Below are 9,105 nucleotides of genomic sequence, written 5' to 3'. Positions count from 1 at the left end.
TGGGGAATTCTACCAAACTTTCAAAGAAGAAATAAGACCTATTCTCCTGAAACTGTTTCAAAAAATTGAAGCAGAAGGAAAACTTCCACACACTTTCTATGAAGCCAGCATTACCCTGATCCCCAATCCAGGCAAAGACCCTACCAAAAAGGAGAATTTTAGACCAATATCACTAATGAATATGGATGCTAAGATTCTCAACAAGATCCTAGCCAACAGGATCCAACAGCACATTAAAAAGATTATCCACCATGATCAGGTGGGATTAATTCCGGGCTACAAGGATGGTTCAACATTCGCAAATCAATCAATGTGATAGAACAAATTAATATGAGAAGAGAGAAGAACCACATGGTCCTCTCAATTGATGCAGAAAAAGCATTTGACAAAATCCAGCATGCGTTCCTGATTGGAACGCTTCAAAGTATAGGGATAGAGGGAACATTCCTGAACCTCATCAGATCTATCTATGAAAGACCCACAGCAAATATCATCCCCAATGGGAAAAGCCTGCAGCCTTCCTGTTGAGATCAGGAACACGACAAGGATGCCCACTTTCACCACTCTTATTCAACATAGTATTAGAAGTCCTAGCAACAGCAATCAGACAACAAAGAGAAATAAAAGGTATCCAAATTGGCAATGAAGAAGTCAAACTCTCTCTCTTCCCAGATGACATGATTCTTTATATGGAAAACCCAAAAGACTCCACCCCCAAACTACTAGAACTCATACAGCAATTCAGCAACGTGGCAGGATACAAAGTCAATGTGCATAAATCAGTGGCTTTCTTATACACTAACAATGAAAATACAGAAAGGGAAATTAGAGAATCGATTCCATTTACTATAGCACCAAGAACCATAAGATACCTGGGAATAAACCTAACCAAAGAGGTAAAGGATCTGTACTCGAGGAATTACAGAACACTCATGAAAGAAATTGAAGAAGACACAAAAAGATGAAAGACCATTCCATGCTATTGGATCAGAAGAATAAACATTGTTAAAATGTCTATACTGCCTAGAGCAATCTATACTTTTAATGCCATTCCGATCAAAATTCCACCGGTATTCTTCAAAGAGCTGGAGCAAATAATCCAAAAATTTGTATGGAATCAGAAGAGACCCCGAATCGCTAAGGAAATGTTGAAAAACAAAAATAAAGCTGGGGGCATCACGTTACCTGATTTCAAGCTTTATTACAAAGCTGTAATCACCTAGACAGCATGGTACTGGCATAAAAACAGACACATAGACCAGTGGAACAGAGTAGAGAGCCCAGATATGGACCCTCAACTCTATGGTCAATTAATCTTCAATAAAACGGGAAAAAATATACAGTGGAAAAAAGACAAGTCTTTTCAATAAATGGTGCTGGGAAAACTGGACAGCTATATATAGAAGAATGAAACTCGACCATTCTCTTACACCGTACACAAAGATCAACTCAAAATGGATAAAAGACCTCAACGTGAGACAGGAATCCATCAGACTCCTAGAAGAGAACATAGGCAGTAATCTCTTCGATATCAGCCACAGCAACTTCTTTCAAGATATGTCTCCATAGACAAAGGAAACAAAAGCGAAAATAAACTTTTGGGACTTCATCAAAATTAAAAGCTTCTGCACAGCAAAAGCTTCTGCACAGTCAAAAAAACAAAGAGGCAACCCACGGAATGGGAGAAGATATTTGCAAATGACAGTACAGACAAAAGGTTGATATCCAGGATCTATAATGAACTCCTCAAACTCAACACACACGAAACAGGCAAACATATCAAAAAATGGGAAGAAGATATGAACAGACACTTCTCCAATCAAGACATACAAATGGCTATCAGACACATGAAAAAATGTTCATCATCACTAGCCCTCAGGGAGATTCAAATTAAAACCACATTGAGATATCACCTTACACCAGTTAGAATGGCCAAAATTAACAAAACAGGAAACAACATGTGCTGGAGAGGATGTGGAGAAAGGGGAGCCCTCTTACACTGTTGGTGGGAATGCAAGTTTGTGTAGCCTCTTTGGAGAACAGTGTGGAGATTCCTCAAGAAATTAAAAATAGAACTTCCCTATGACCCTGCCATTGCACTCCTGGGTATTTACCCCAAAGATACAGATGTCGTGAAAAGAAGGGCCATCTGTACCCCAATGTTTAGAGCAGCAATGGCCATGGTCACCGAACTATGGAAAGAACCAAGATGCCCTTCAACGGACGAATGGATAAGGAAGATGTGGTCCATATACACTATGGAGTATTATGCCTCCATCAGAAAGGACGAATACCCAACTTTTGTAGCAACATGGACGGGACTGGAAGAGATTATGCTGAGTGAAATAAGTCAAGCAGAGAGAGTCAATTATCATATGGTTTCACTTATTTGTGGAGCATAACAAATATCATGGAGGACAAAGGGTGTTAGAGAGGAGAAGGGAGTTGGGGTAAATTGGAAGGAGAGGTGAATCATGAGAGACTATGGACTCTGAAAAACAATCTGAGGAGTTTGAAGTGGCGGGGGGGTGGGAGGTTGGGGTACCAGGTGGTGGGTATTATAGAGGGCACGGATTGCATGGAGCACTGGGTGTGGTGAAAAAATAATGAATACTGTTTTTCTGAAAATAAATTAATTAATTAAAAAAAAGAAAAAGAAACAGGAAAAAAAAGAAATACAAATAAAACAAATACATGATTTCTAAAAAATGGGCAAACGCTTGAAGTTACATAAAAGGATTATCATCCTATATCAAAATTACCATTGAAGAAATACAAATAACTAGGAAATATATCTAAACCCTCTTTTAACATTTTGTTGCAAATAATATCTTTATAAATGGCATATGAATGTCTTTTCTGAAAGAAATTGTCTCAATGTCTGCATCTTTTAATAATGATAATGTTAGGAAAAGCAAACTCTCAGAGAACATTTGCTATTTGATTGGCATCATTCCAGCTGATTTTATGTGTATTAACTCAAATCCTCAAAACTAGAGTCAGCTACATAATTTGCAGGGCCAAATGAAAAATAAAAATTCAGAGCCTACTGTTTAAAAATGAGGAAGAAAATGCCATTAATAATAGGTATGAAAACATAAAGCTTTTCTCTTTCTACCTCATGTGTAGTGTTTTAAAAATTTGTGACTCATCCTGAGTAAAACATTTGAAAATTTAAATCAACATGAATTAAAATTCACCTTCCTCTTTATATTTTACAATGTCCATTTTAAAAGAAAATATACAAGCATTTAACTCATATGACAAATCATAAAAATTGGGAATTGTATTTCCTAAGTTACACGTGCCTATTCAGTCTCTTCTCAGAGCAGTGCAAATGGAAATGCAGTGCAAAACTAACTCAGTTGTTTCATTCCGTTTCTTAATGCATGCGAGTCTTACCAACACTCTTGTCTTTGGTTCACTGATGAGGAAGGAAGGAGTGAGAGGGAGAGGAAGTTTGGATTGCCTCATCTTCCCCTTTGCTGCCCTGAACTGTCACTTTCAGTGTAAGTGATTTGTTACTAGGAGAAGCAATGTGAGTAAGGAAGGGTTCCTTGATCATCGGTGTTTCTTATAATCCATTTGCCTTCATAGTGTGTTTGGAGCAGGTTCTGGTTTGGATGATATTTTTGTGCTTTTAGCATGTCCCAGCCCCAGGGGCCTCACCCAGTCACTCGGGGGTTGTGGGCTCTCTAGGAGTGGATAAATAGAAAAGGCTTCCCAAGCTCAATTTTGGTCACCTGCTTTAGGAGTTACCACCAGCCACCAATATCCAGGATCCTGGAATTAGCTTAAAGCTCCCAAAACTATGATGAAAAGGGTTAAGATTAGACTTTGGGTATTATTGTTTATCAGGAGCAAGCAGGCTTGTCACCTTTTCATATTTGTATAAAATTTGGCAGAAAGTACATTTTCAGAAATCTGTAACATGGCACAAAATTGAAAACGCTTTCTCCTGCAGGTCTGGACTAGAGAGAGACAACTTTGTGGTGAAAATGAATGGATGTGAAGGGTGGAAGACAGAAGGAAAACCTGAACTCTAGAATTCTTGACCACAGTTTCCAATGGATTGGAATTTTAGCAAAGGAACATGCTGGTGATCTCAGGCGGCACCAGTGCATATGTTATACACAGCTTACACTATGTCTATCATTGCTTTGTTGAATCAACAGTATTTTAGTTTTTGCCCATCTCAGGATTCCTCATAGTGAATGCAGGGTTCTTAATTTTTATTTTTTATTATATTCACTAACAAGCATTCTTCTATGGCTTGCTCTGTTAACATTCATGGCTGAGGGTATGCAGGTGGGACTATAATTGTTAATATTGTTAAATTTCAAGAATTTTGAAATCTCTATTTTCTCACAAAAACCAATGGATCCTTAGTAACCCTCCAAAAATTGGTTGCACACCTACCGTTTAGTGGAATGCCAAGCTTTCTCTCTTGTTTTGCTCTTTCATTTATTTTTTTCTGGTCCACTTTTAGAAATGTCAAACACTGAGAAATTGTTCTTTGATACCTCTAGACTTCTGCTGTGTGCGATTTTCTGCCAGATGTGCATGGATTGCTTTTGTTTTAAGAACTATAAAAAACATTCCAAACTTGTGTTCAGGTCCTTGAAAAAGACCTTGGATCATCCTCAAACACTTTGATGAAGTAGGGTATGCAAGCTTTTGTGTTTGTTTGTTTGTTTTCAGTTTTTCATACATCAATACAAGTCTGTTTTGAAAAAGCATATGGGCACTTTGTTGCCTAATTCCATTACTGTATCAAATAGAAATATTGAGGCTTAAGACTCATACATCATGCTTTAATTTGGTAAAAGTTGAAGTTTACCAAATTTCTCTGCCTTAAAAAGGGGGTGGAGTGGGTGGATGGGTGTGCTTTCTACCTGTTTTAAAGTGTGACTTTCCCATTTAAACCACATAACATTCCTTATCCATCCAGTATCTCTGCTTTATTCTTCTCGATTTTCATTTTTAATATAATTTATTCATTTTAATTGTCCATTTCCCCTAATAGAAAGTGAGTGTCTAATAGCAAGGATGTGCTGTTGTTCTTCACAGTATTGCCAGCACTTGAAGTAGTGTCTGGAACATAGTAGGTTCCCAGGATGTTTTGTTAGACAATTGGAATCAGATATTCTAAGTAGTTGGGAAATTGGGAGTGTCACCTTCCAGTGATCTGATTAGATTTTTTTTACCTTTGTAATAAAAATGAGTGATTGAATGAATTATTAAACAATAGGGGATTGAAAGTAATTTTAATGAAGATAATTTTTACTTTTATGAATTTAAAATGTAATTAACTTTTAACTCTTAGCAAACTCACAGATTTGGGAGATACTCTGATGTCATTAAGCTGAATTTAGAAAGTGTTTGTTATAATCTCACACTATCTGTACTGCTCAGTTTTCCAAGAAGTGGACCTCTGGGCAATTTTCTTCTCTGAGCCAATTACACCCTCTGCTGCCCTTTTTTGGGTCCTTCACATAAGCGAGGATGGTCTGAAGGGCAGTGGTGAAAACATTTCATTTGTCTGGATACAACACTGTTTCCTGTAACTCGACCCTGAGTAGAAAGACCCCTTGGGGATAAACTTCTTTTCCCTGTGGCTTAATCATACACAAAATTTGTGAAAGGTGAGGACTGGCAAGCTTTTCAGGCAGTCTTTTTTTTTTTTTAATTTTTAAATTTTTATTATTTTTTAATAATATTTTTTATTTTTTTATAAACATATAATGTATTATTAGATGGAGGGGTACAGGTCTGTGAATAGACAGGTTTATACACTTCACAGCACTCATCATAGCACATACTCTCCCCAATGTCCAAAACCCCACCACCCTCTCCCTACCCACCTCAGTTTGTTTTGTGAAATTAAGAGTCTCTTATGGTTTGTCTCCCTCCCGATTCCATCTTGTTTCATTTATTCTTTTCCTACCCCCAAGCCCCCCACGTTGCATCTCCACTTCCTCATATCAGGGAGATCATATGATAGTTGTCTTTCTCCAATTGACTTATTTCGCTAAGCATGATACCCTCTAGTTCCATCCACGTTGTCGCAAATGACAAGATTTCATTTCTTTTGATGCCTGCATAGTGTTCCATTATATATATATATATATATATATATATATATATATATATATACACACACACACACACACACACACACATACATACCACCTCTTCTTTATCCATTCATCTGTTGATGGACATCTAGGTTCTTTCCATAGTTTGGCTATTGTGGACAGTGCTGCTATAAACATTCAGGTGCATGTGTCCCTTCGGATCACTATGTTTGTATGTTTAGGGTAAATACCCAGTAGTGCTGGGTTATAGGGTAGCTCTATTTTCAACTTTCTGAGGACCCCCCATGCTGTTTTCCAGAGTGGTTGCACCAGCTTGCATTCCCACCAACAGTGTAGGAGGGTTCCCCTTTCTCCGCATGCTCGCCAGCATCCAGGCAGCCCTTTTTTTTATAGCCATCATTTGTGGTATTTCCAGTAGCAACTGGAAATTTCTGAGACTGGAATAAAAATGGCCCACCCCAAGAAAAACAATATTTGGTTGGTGTCTCTGACATCATTTCAAAAACAATGCTTATGAATTTCTTAAAAACTTTCAGACAACTCAGTTCGCCTGCCATCAACACTATCCTGATGATTCTCTCAGGTCATATTCTCTTTTCTTCTGATGAGCTGTCTGCCCTTCAGGAGGAGAAGAGGGTAATGGTTCAGAGCACAGCCTTCAGAACTGTCCACTCTGGTTTGATTCTCAGGGCCATGTGTCTGCTGGCCAGTTACCAAACTTCTCTATTTCTTGATATCCTAACTCATAAAAATAGTACCGGCCCCATGGAGTTGTGTCCACCAAAGAGTAAAGTAGTGATAACAGTGCCAGCAAATAGGAAACAATCGGTAAGTATTATTACCTGCTATTTCCCCGAATACAGTGATTTCTAGCATTCCTAGTTGCTGCTAAGCCTTCTATAGTTGCCTAAAAATGTTACAGGTTCTTTAGTCCCTCTTCTAGCTGGAGCTGCTAAATTAGTACTAAACCCTAGGACATTGATCTCCCTGAAGGCCATTGGCAAAGCAGCTCTTTTCTTTGGGTATAAATCAAGACAGCAACACCAACACGGTCTTGAATGGAGTGTCTAGGCTATTTGCCGGTTTCCCTTGCAAATGTGTTTTCAATATCATCCCACGCCACACACTTTTCTTCTTCAACAGCTGTTCTTTTTATATATGTAAACTATAGAATATATATATGTAATACACTTGAAATATTTTCCTTTGTTAATTGCTATTTAATTTCTTAATTAAAAATGCTAATGGAAACTTATTTACTTGGTTACTTATAATCAAACAAGGGTGAATTTTCCCTGTTCTCCAGCTTCTCACCAGGTATGTACGTGTACATTCAATTCTATACCAGCTCCCTTTCAAAGACTCAGGTATTTTTTCCTCCTCCAGAGGAGAGGCATATGGTAAAGATCCAACACCCTTCTCTTCTCTTTGTAAGAGAACACTTATGTTTTAGAGGGGAGAGGAATGCACTTAAAATGATACATATATTAAGTGATTTTTGTATCTGGCCATGTGGGAAAATCCTAGTCAGCAAAATTTTATCAGGGATGTCCTGTAGGCCCGGAAGCCTGGGTGGGTCAGTTGGTTAAGCATCTGCCTTCAGTTCAGGTCATGATCCGGGGGTCCTGGGATGGAGCCCTGCATTGGACTCTCTGCTCAGTGGGGAGCCTGTCTCTCCTACCCCTCCCCACCTGTGTTCACTCTCACCATCTCTATCTGTCTCTCTCTCAAATAATAAACAAAATCTTAATAAAAAAGAGAGAGAGAGAGAGAGAGAAGAAAGAAAGAAACATTGTGTGGGACTTCCAGAAAGGTTGATTTAACAATGTGGCCTCAGTAGGCAGATGTGAAATTTTCCTCCATTCTCTTGTCAGTAATCAGGTATGATAGTTGGTATTCCAGCCTCCATCTTGCACAAGAGGTGACCTTGAAGATGGTAGTCAAAGTTGGGATAATGCCCCAGAAATACAGAAGCCTGAGGTCTTTATGACCACAAGGCTGCTATCCCAGCCCTGGACTGATCACCTCTAGACTTCTATTATATGACAGAAAAAATAAACTTCTGTCTTCCTTAAGCTACTGTTACTTTGACTTTACTATTACACACAGCCATATAGAATCTTAATACATATACAAGTGTGTCCCCATCTGCAGCAATTCAGATGGGAGCTAAATCAGTCTCAGGGCAGAAGTGGAGAAAAGAAATGGTCTTTTTCTGAATGGCCAATGGTCAAGGTGCAGGCAACGGTGAGGAGAAGTTGTAGCTTCTCTGCCAGGGGCAAGACAGTGAGCTCACAGGAAGGCAAAGGATGGTTCCCAGATGTCAGCTTGGCTTCCTGACGTTGCCAGGGGCCAGAGCTGTCATCTGGCTGACTCCTCTTGAAAAGTTGTGAACATTCCGGTCTGTTCCCCTTGGTGCTTCTCCTTTAAATCTTAAAATTCTAATTTGGGAGTCAAAAATGACAATACTATAAATAATTTCTTTCTCTTTGAATTTCTGATCTAACAATCTTAATTCTCCTCTGGGAAATATGATTGCTTCTGGCTGATGAGTGGAAATATCTGGAAGTAAGAGAGAGAAAAACACAAGGACTAATACTGATGATACCATCTTACTACCAGTACCTGCCATCGGAACATCAGAATGTCTCCAAACTTTGGGATAATATGAAAAACAAAACAAAAAAAAACCTCAAGCAAATCACAATTGGTGTGATTTGTTTATTTTTTTAAAAATGCTAACAAAAGAAAAATATTCATCAAACCTCCTAAGAAATGTTGTCTTGTATTGAGCATGCTTATTTGCAACAGTACTTGCAATCACATTGTTTCCGATGCCTTTGGTGGCATTAAAAGTGAATGGAATTATTGTTTTCCAGACAGAATGACTTGTGAACTTTTCGTTTTATTATTATAAGGTGTGAAAGTGGAGATGTATTATAGCTAACCCTTTGTATTGGTAGCATTGCAAGAGCAAAATGTGGAGAGTATTTGTGAGATGATGGTA

The sequence above is a fragment of the Mustela nivalis genome (assembly GCF_964662115.1).
Source record: "Mustela nivalis genome assembly, chromosome: 4".
Taxonomy (NCBI): domain Eukaryota; kingdom Metazoa; phylum Chordata; class Mammalia; order Carnivora; family Mustelidae; genus Mustela; species Mustela nivalis.
The sequence above is the reverse complement of the archived record's forward strand: the minus strand, read 5'-3'. Positions refer to the sequence as shown.